This window comes from Colossoma macropomum, unplaced genomic scaffold, assembly GCF_904425465.1.
Source record: "Colossoma macropomum unplaced genomic scaffold, Colossoma_macropomum, whole genome shotgun sequence".
NCBI classification, from domain to species: domain Eukaryota; kingdom Metazoa; phylum Chordata; class Actinopteri; order Characiformes; family Serrasalmidae; genus Colossoma; species Colossoma macropomum.
The window spans coordinates 179,013-189,985 of NW_023495671.1; the positions used below are offsets into that span (position 1 = coordinate 179,013).

The window sequence follows — 10,973 nt, forward strand, 5'->3', positions numbered from 1 at the left end:
ACAAAATACAGTCTAATATACCTGCTGATTTCTTAATAATGTTAGCTACATGATGCTGTACCATCAGCATGCTAGTTAACAGCGAATTTCTCATGCTGGTCATAGTATTTTATGTGTAGATAACACAAAATAACTTTCATTTCTCATCTAATCACTAATTTTGCCAACTACGGAGCCCTGTAGCCTAAACTGAGCAGCTACTGGAGCTAGACTAAAACATGCTCATTCAGCCAGCAACATTACGAGCAGTCCAAACAATAAATGAAATATAGGTTTGCATTTTACTATCTTAATAGGTCAATTAAGCAATAGAACACAAGAGGGTGTGTGTTCTCATGACTGTGATTTGGTCGCAGTAGATGTTATTCATGATAACACATGACTTTGAGTGTTCAGTTGCTTTTATACAACAGTTTTAATAAAATAAAGAAGCAAAATAAATCAAAGAAGCGCTGAAATTCATAACTCATGACAAATGAGCTGTTGCGCAGATTGGTGTTTGTGGTCACACAGCAACACAGACAACAATCTGGCCTAGCTAGTAGCTAACCTTATATGGTGAAGCAGTCATATTCTGCCGCCTCAGACACCTTTTAAGGTGAAACAGGGAAAATTGAAACATGAAGCTGGTGAGTAAAAAGCTGACTTCAGCCTCGTAAAAAAGTTGAGAGACATTTTACAAGAAACTGTTCCTTTTGAGGAAAAGTTTCCTGCTGGAGATGCGAGAAAAGCAGAGCTAAAGCTTGAAGCAGAACATAGTATGTAATTTTCGTTTAGATAATATTTTTAGCCTACTATGGTATATCAGCACATACTGAGACATATTTACAGGCAAGATGGTAAAATGGACATAAAATATACTCTGTTTGTTTCTAGCCAGTTCCAGCGTGTTCAGTCGTTCTGCTGTCATTGCAGTCGACCTGACAGTTTTCATGGTAATGGCAGGTTCAGAATTGGATGTGCATCTGCAGTCACCCAAACTATAGGCAAACATTTAAAAAAATATCAGAGTTTGGCCAAACGGGCTGCGGGTCAAATGTTATCTTAAAATCATCCATTTTATCAGTGTCTCATTTTGTATTTGGGTGGACCTCTGACACCGTGGCTGCACCCCTGAGTGAACTACTGCATTATCATAACGGCGCTGCTTCTACAGTTAATCTCATGAATGGAGAAAAGTGAAAAAAAAAAAATCATTCTGAAACTACTGAACTACTTACATCCCAAACCTGACTGCATCAAGGCAAAGGGGGCTACTGAAGACCCTAACATAGAAAGTTCCTGTGTCGTCAATTTTGTCTAATACTGTGTGCAGCTATTAAATATTGCATCACTGTATGAAGTCCATGAGTAAACAGTTGTGTTGGATTTACGGTAAGGGGTGGAGAGTGGGGGTGGAGAGCGGGGGTGGAGGTGGGCTTGGCACATTGGATTTGAGAATGGGCTAACATTTAAAGGATTTCGTTTGATCAGTTCCTTCACTCCAGCCCATCTCCTGCTGTTACTGCACACAACCTGACAGTTTTCATGGTAATGGCAGATTTAGAATTGGATGTGTGTCTGCAGTCACGCAAACTATAGGCAAATATAAAAAATAAAAAAACTTCTTCAGAGTCTGGCCAAACGGACTGCAGGTCAAATTTTTAAATTCTGAATGATTTTATCAATGTCTCGTTTGGTATAAGCATTTATGCATAAAGCTTGCTGTTATTCGGCAACGCGTCACTCGTTACATGGCAACATCAGCGGAGTGATACAGTTTTGATGTGAAAAAGCCGTGGTGTTGTTACAAATCTCAGCACTGTTAGAACATTTATCAACCAATCAGATTGTAAGGTCAGAACTATCTGTTGTATAATTGCACATTTTTACCACTGCAATGTTGTATGTTTGCCTATAGCTTGTGTGCTGCATACCTGAACATTTCAAGAAGTCAGAGTTACTCAGGGCAGTGTAGCGTCTTGTACAGAGATAAACAGAGTGGGCAGTAAAGTCTATTGCTGGAGGTCAGCTGAGAACCAGTCACTGCTCATTGGGTTGTTACGTTGCTTTTTTCCACAATGAAGCTAATAAAGCCCTTTACGACTATGACAGGTGCTGATTACCTACTCAAGCAATTGTGGATAGCAACAGTTGCTAAGCAGTGATTGCAGCATTGAAGGAAATAAGGGGGAGCTCGGCAGATTTTAACTGGCCATAATACAGTGACAGTGGTCACAGAAAACACATCCAATTTCATTATTCTAAAAATTGAAGGCTGCACCCCTGAGTGAACTTCTGTATTATCATAACGGCGCTGTTTCTGCGGTTAATGTCATGAATGGAGAAAAGTGAAAAAATATCCTTCTGAAACTACCGAGGTCCAGACCTGGATGTCCTCATAGCTAGTTACAGCCATGAATCCCAGTATTTGTATTACATTACACCCCAAACCTGACTGCATCAAGACAAAGGGGGCTACTGAAGACCCTAACATAGAAAGTTTGTGTGTCATCAATTTTGTCTTAAATATTGCATCACTGTATGAAGTCCATGAGTAAACAGTTGTGTTGGATTTACGGTAAGGGGTGTAGTGGAGGGTGTGGGTGGGGGTGGGCTTGGCGCGTTGGGATTGAGAATGGGCTAACATTTAAAGGATTTCGTTCGATCAGTTCCTTCACTCCAGCCTGTCTCCTGCTGAGAGCTCCCTGCATGTAAGTAGCCTTATTTCACTTAACAGTAACAACTAGCATAGAAAATATATTACATTAAACTTACGGTTGTTTTAACAGCGCTGTAAGTTTTCCCCAAAATGTGATTAACTATTTGAGAAGTTATGGTCAGTGTTAGGTCTAGATCTATTTATTTGATATCTTAAATTTATGAACACAATGACACAGTAAATAATGATATGACTTGAACCAAATAAGCCAAATGTAAAATACCAAAAATAAAAAGCTCAGCATATCATCACTGTCCAACAAAAACAAAACATGTATCTCCATTTTATAGATTTTTATTTTTCGGCATCAATTGATCTGCTAGCCTTTACATCGTGTCACAATTCCATGATGAATGGACCTGCAGAAATAGGACAGAATTTCTTGAAAAAATCTCAAAATAACGATTACAATTTGAAATCATGCCATTTTAGCCACACGTTTTCAGCCTGTTACAACTCCAGACAAAGAGGTGTTGCCATCTTAAAAGAAGTCTTTCACACATAATTGCACTATCGCCGATCCTGAAGGTCGATTTATAAGAATAAATATTACTATTAACAACAATACAATGATAATGGCAAATATCTATGGCCCTTATACTGATAATCCCACCTTTTTCTAAACATTTTTGAACAACTCGCAAATCTTTCAGACTTCCCAGTTATAATTGGTGGTGCTTTTAACACAGTCATCATCCAAGTTTAAGCAGAACAACCAACCCAAGAATCATTCGTAATTGAAAATCTACAGAAACAATGAAAAAGTCCATGAGTGATTTTGGTCATGCCGAAGGTTGGCGACTAAAACATCCCAAAAGAATTTACAGTCTACTCACCAGTCCATCAATAATAATCACATACAGGTTACTTTCTAATAAGCAATTTGCTCAATCAGAATATCATACATACACAAATTCACCCCATTACAATAAGCGACAATGCCCCCGTCTCGATCATCTGGGAAGAAAAATAACATAAACCAGTTCTAAGATGTCTTTTTAATACTTCTTTGCTTAATGATTCTAACTTTTCAACCTTCATCAAAAGAGAATGGGCATCCTTCCTAGAAATAAATTAAACCCAATCTACAACCTTATGGGAAACTGGAAAGGCAGTATTAAGATGGAAAATAACATTTTATTCTACATATAAGAAAAAGAACAGAGAAAAAGAATCAACATTAGAGTGAAGAAAATTTAAGAAGTAGAAAACACAGTAGTAAGTAACCCTACAGAACAAACACTAAAAGAGTTAAGGAACTATAATTCCAGCTAAATGAACTTGTAATTGAGAGATCAAATTTTTGTTACAAAGACTAAGATGTGAAAACTTTTAGTTTAGTAATAAACCAAGCAAAATCTTAGCAAATCTCATTAAAAGAAACAAAGAAAAAACAACAGGAAAGATTATGCAGACCCAAGATAAAATTAATAACACATTCAGAAATTTTTATGAAAAGCTATCAGACCATGACCCAAAATCAGAAGATTTATACTTTTCTCAAAAACATTAAACTACCAAAACTCACAGAAGAAGAAAAACAGTCCCAAGAAGAACCAATATCATTAAAGCCCTAAATCAAATGCCCAATAATAAAGCAGTAGGTTTTCCAGCTGACTTTTACAAACATTTTTTGCCAATATTAGCACCACTTTTCATTAAATTAACAATAGAAATCAAACAAAATATGAGATTCTCCACTGATATAAATACAGCTACATTTTCTCTCCACCTCAAACCCAACAAAGATACCACCATACCCATCGGTTATTGCCCTTTATCACTCATCAATACAACAATAAAAATTATAAGCAAGGCATTGGAAACAATAATTCCATATCTAATCCACCCTGAGCAAACAAGTTTCTTCAAAGGCAGACACTCTTCCACTAACATGTGCCGACTACTCAACATTATCCAATAAGCTGCCGATCAGGAATCGCAAACAGCAAATGTAACCCTCAATGCAGAAGAAGCCTTTGACAAAGAAAATTTGAAATTTGGTTTATTTATTCAATGGATCAAGATCTTATACACTTCACCCATGGCCACTGTAACCACTAAAGGCATAATATCACAACGTTTCATTCTCCACAGTGGCACTAGACAAGGATGCTCTCTCTCTCCCCACGTAGTTGCAATATTTATAGAACCAATGGCTGCAGCATTATGACAAAATGTCAATGTAAAAGGAATTCAGACATTAAACACCCAACATAAACTTAGTTAATTTGCAGATGACATCATATTTTTCTTACAAAACCCATCCTTTTCAATAAAATAAATGATTCAAACTACCAGAAATGGTTCCAAAATCTTAGACTACTCGATTAACTGGTCCAAATCCCCTGTTCTACCAATAAATAAGAACATATGTAATACACCTCTTTGGACACTTTCTATTCCACTAAACACTAATTCCATTACAAATTCAGGTATCAAAATCAGAATTAATCTTAATTACACTCCCTTCTCAAAACAATAAGTGATGATCTCCAGGGGTGGATAAACCTTACCGTCTCCCTCACAGGTAGAGTAGCTTTAATCAAAATGACAATATTGCCCAAAGTTAATTACTTATTCTCAATGATGCCTCTTCAACCTCCCACAACCTGGTCCTTAGACACTACTCAAATCTCAAATATTTACCGGAAAAATAAACCACCCAGAATCAAAATGACCACATTACAGAATTAAAAAAAAACATGAAGGTTTAGAAGCTCCAAATTTTTACAACTTTTCCATGCAAATCAATTACAATATATACTAAAATTGATAAATCCCAACCAGATAGACTGATTGATGTAGAACAAACACTCAGGCCTGCTTGGAAAATCCGACAATAGCAACAACTCTGACAGCCTGGTGGAAATTTCACAAAATCACAAACTCTGTCCCTGTCTTTGAATATTAACTCCCCCCCCCATTTGGAAGAACCCTGACCTCATAAATAAAAAAAAATTAATAAAAAAAACACACTACACTGTGCTTCCTGGATTGATAAAGGCATTACACACCATAAACACATTCTTCACAACAATATCTTGGCATCACCTTCACATCTTAACCAGAATCACAGCATTGGCAGTCATCAATTTCTCAAATTCCACCAGCAAAAATCCCTTCTGTGCTCCATAATTAAAGTGACTAAAAATCCATCAGATCTACCCCTCACAATCTCCAAACAAACTTCAATCAAAAACTTACAAAATAGTTTCTAAATCAGATGCAAATAACTTTGTCTATACAATGGGGAGAACATCTATCCATCCCTCCCGGTGCAGATTTCTGGTTACAAATATATAAAAATAGTACTAAAAAGTACTAAACTACAGCTCATACAATATAAAATCATCCACGCTGGACAAAACATGTTCAAAATGGGGTTTATCAGGTCTGAAATCTGTTTGCATTGCGCACAGAATACCGCAGATAGTTATATCCATGCCATGTGGCACTGCACACCCATAAAACATTTCTGGCAAGAAATTATCAACCTATCAATTATCAACAATTATTAGCACAGTGTTTAAATATCAATATGCCCCTGCCCCCAGAGCTGTGTCTGTTATAGGAGACACATCAGCAATCACTGTGACAAAGGAAACCTCCAACTCGCAGCTCTAACCATCGCCAAGAAAACCATCCTAATGAACTGGAAGTCAAAAACGCTATTACTATCACTCACTGGAAAAATTTACTAATGGATCATACAACCCCAATTGCAGAAAAGTTGGGATGCTGTGTACAATGTAAATAAATGCAAATAAAATAGAATGCAATGATTTGCAAATTTTATTTATCATTTATTCACAATAGAACATTGAACACATATCACATGTTGAAAGTGAGACATTTCACCAATTCATGAAAAACATTAACTCGTTTAGAACTTGATGGCAGCAACGCATCTCAAAAAAGTTGGGACAGGGTCAAATTCTACCATTGTGTAGCATCCCTCTTCTTTTAGCAACATCTGGGAAGTAAGGAGATCAATTGCTGGAATTTTGGGAGAGGAATGTTGTCCCATTTTTGTTTGATGTAGGATTCTAGCTGCTCAACAGTCCTGGGTCTTCTTTGCTGGATTTTTCGTTTCATGATGCGGCAAGTGTTGTCTATTGGTGAAAGGTCTGAAATGCAGGCAGGCCAGTTCAGCACCTGGACTTCTGTGAACATATGCAGTTGTGATGGATGCAGTGTGTGGTTTATTATTGTCTTGCTGAAATATGCAAGGCCTTCCCTGAAAGAGACGTTTGTCTTCGTCTGTTAAGCTCGCATTTTGGAGAAACTAAAAATGTTAAATTATTATTATTATATTAATTGCTGCTGTTTAGCCTGAGAAGAACTTCGTTTAAAAAACAATATAATTGCATTCTTGAGTAATTGTGAGGTAGTTCAATTATTATTATACATATATATGAGTGTGCATTACATACTGAAGCAATTTTCACTGCAAATGTCACCAAGTTTGCACATTTTTACAATGTGCACATTTCCCCAAACTGATTACTGCAATGCTCTTCTCACTCCTATCATTTTCACCTTCATATAGAGTGATGACAGTAACAGCAGCATTGCAGAATATGGCTTTTAGCATTACTGTTATTTTTATGGAACTGTACAGGGAAAGAAAGTTACATTGTACCTTCATTGAGAGTGATGACATCGCAATGTAGTCTGTAATGATGCATCAGGTACCAAAATGTAGCCTCACTAACTGCACTACTGTTGTTCAAATACAGAATAAGTGTGTTCTCTCTGTCCAGGAGATAAAATGTGTGGAAAGATCTCTTGCTGTTTCCTGGTTTCCCTCCTGCTGACGGTGTCCTCGGCGGCCCGACATGGTCATGAAGATCATTCAGCAGATCACCATCAACATCTCCACCATGGCAAAGATGAACCTCACCCCAGCCACGATGCAGATGAGCACTTGTCCCAGAGACTCGCCCCCCACAATGCTGACTTTACCTTCTCTCTCTACAAGAAGCTGGCCGCCCATCCAGAAGCCGAAGGCAAGAACGTCTTCTTTTCTCCACTGAGCATCTCCATGGCTCTGTCCATGCTGGCCCTGGGAGCCAAAGGTGAAACCCACTCACAGATCTTCAGCACCCTGGGCTACAGTGCCCTCACTCCTGATCAGGTCAATGAAGGTTATGAGCACCTTTTTCACATGCTGGGTCACAGCGAGGACACCATGCTGCTGGAGGCAGGAAGTGCTGTAGCCGTCCGAGAAGGCTTCAAACCTGTAGACAAGTTTCTAAAGGATGCTCAGCATTACTACCAAGGAGAGGCCTTCAGTGTGGACTTCTCCAAACCTGAAGTTGCTGAGCAGGAAATCAACAAGTACATCGCCAAAAAGACCAAAGATATGATCACTGACATGATCAAGGAACTGGACCAGGACACTATGATGATGCTTATCAACTACGTGTTTTTCAGAGGTACAGTAGGCACCTAAACATTCCATCAGAAAGTAATATCTTCCTCAGTTTAACTGTGTTTTAAAATGATGAATTGCAGTAATGAGCCATGATTTCTGCCCTCTAAGGCAAATGGGAAAATACTTTTCATTTGGAGCATACCAAAAAAGCTGACTTTCATGTGGATGAGAACACCAAGGTGACTGTGGACATGATGGAGAACATCGGCTTTTATGAATTCTACGATGACCGAAATAACTTCTCTTCGATTATCATGGTCCCCTATAAAGGCAGCACTTCCATGATGATTGTTCTACCTGATGAGGGGTAAATGCAGGAGCTGGAGAAGAACATTGACAAGGATCACCTCAAGTACTGGTGTGACAGATTATCTGACAGGTAACCTCAGGCAGCAAGCTTTTAGTTTCAGCAAGAACTTTGCAAATCAATATATTAATAAGTAATAATTGTTATTTTTAACACACTACTTGGCTAAACCAAAACAACCTACTCTTCTTTGTTTTATTATTGTACTGTTTTTTGCACAGATTGCAGTTTTCAAGGTAGACCGACAAAACTCATAAAGCCTATACAGGAATCATGTATGTGTTCTTTTGGGACAGATCACATGCACAGTTTTTTAACAGGATTCTTTCAAGCAGTTTTTTCCTGTAGGAAATGAAAGGCGGGACGTTCCAAAAATTCTAAACTTACTGCCATTAATGATATCATAAAGTATCTTTCACATTGCCTTTCATACTTACACAGCAACCACCTGGGGTACAATTTCAGCCTTGAAACACCTGAGCAACCTCTCTGAAATACCATAGCAATAGTCTAGAAACACCTTAACAACCACCTGGGATAACAGCAATGGCCAAGCATCACCTAAGTAACCACCTGGAATACCACAGCAATGGCCAAGCAACACCTTAGCAACTTCCTGAGATAACACAGTGACATCATAGCAACAGTCTACTAACACTTTAGCAATCACTTGCGATATCACAGCAAAGGCCTACTAACACGTTAGGAATCATCTGGGATACCATGGCAACAGCTTTATTAAGCCAACCTAAAGTTTGTTTGCAGCTTTAATTCAGGAAGCTTCCTCCTTAATATGTTACATAAGACATGATCATTAGATTGAGTTGCACATTCTAAGATGAACCTTTTCTAGATCACTGTACAGGTAAGCTTCTTTTCTCCAGTTTTTATACATCATTTTTATGCATCAAACCGTCCCACAATACAGTGATGCCATATACCACAAGAAAGCTTGAAATCATAGGATTCAATTCCTGCGCCATTCAATTCCAGATCATTATTTTATGATGCATTATTCACAGCAGTCACAATTGTGTCATTTGAAGCATAGGCACCGAATGATCAAACGCTAGCAAATCTGTGTGTCCCCACCTTCACAGCCTCGCCGTTCCCCACAGAGACATCATAATCCAGTGTCTTACAGCAACATGTGCTGGGCTGGTAGACCACGTTTTACCAAAATCAGGCATGAAAGCTTATTTGAAATTCAGCAAAATTAAACATTCTACAATACAAAATGTAATTAAGATACAGCAGAATCCAAAAGTCTGAGACCACACTGAGTCTATACTATTTCTATTTCTAGGTCACCTTTCAAAGCAAAATTAAGCATATTTGGCACACTGACCTTGTTAATACCAGAGTATAGAAAGGTCAAATGTTTTTTTTAGTCTCTTCCAGTGAAACTTGTGTCCAGGTGACCCTCAGCTGGATTTGATCTACTGATTAGAGGCTTTTGGGGACACACCACACCAAAAGGTTGTACAGACAACCTTTCAATATTGTAGTTCCCATTTTCAGTCATATTTGATGAAGTAAACATTCCAGAAAATGCCAGTTTACTGGCCCATGTTCAGCAGACAAATGTTTCAAATAGGTCAAAGTATCACAGTGTACCTTCTCATCCAATATTTTTTCTTTATTTTTGTTATTTTTTACACTGTATATTAATACTGAAGACATCAAAAGTATGAATGAGCACACCTTGAATTATGTAGTGAACAAAAAACAACAAACCTGAATGTTTACACTTTAAATTATTCAAAGTGCCACCTTTTACTTTGATGACAGCTTAGCATTCTCTCAGTCAGCTTCATGAGGCAGTCACCTGGGATGGTTTTCACATTATGACAAAAACTAAAAATCTACAAAAATAGGGATACAAGTTTTTGACAGCAGTAATATAAGATATTAATTCTCAGAATGTGTCTATATCATTTAAGGTTTCTGTAAAAAACAACTTTCAAATGGATAGTGCAGGAATCACACATGAAACCTTACAATGACAGGAAAATTATGAGTTTCTCATAAAGTGACTGTGTTTAAAGGTTCCTCTCTTCTGCTGTGCAGTTATGTGGAACTCTTTATGCCCAAGTTCTCCACCTCTTCCTCCTTTTCACTTGCGGACACTCTGAAGGAAATGGGAATAGTTGATGCATTCTCGGACACTGCAGACTTCTCCGGGATCAGTGAGGCGAAAAACTTGAATTTTTCCAAGGTAAAAGAATCCGAAAAAATATTTATAAACATTCCCCAAAGCCGTTTATAGGAAACTTCAGATTACAATGTAGAAGTGTGACTTCCCCTCAGGTCCTCCATCAGGCCGTCCTCAAAGTTGATGAGAAGGGCACTCATACAGCTGCTGCCACCACCATTGAGATTGTAGCTATGGCTATTCCAGCCAGACCACGGCCTGTGAACCTCAACAGACCCTTCTTGGTCTTTATTGTGAATGACAGCACCAAGAGTATCCTCTTCATGGGCAAGATAACCGATCCCACCGCATAGAGGCAGCCACCTCCCAC

The 10,973-nt window shown here is 38.2% G+C and overlaps 1 pseudogene; it reads left to right on the forward strand.

The window, feature by feature from the left end:
- Positions 1 to 2,634: 2,634 nt before the first annotated feature.
- Positions 2,635 to 10,973, forward strand: LOC118802762 (annotated as a pseudogene).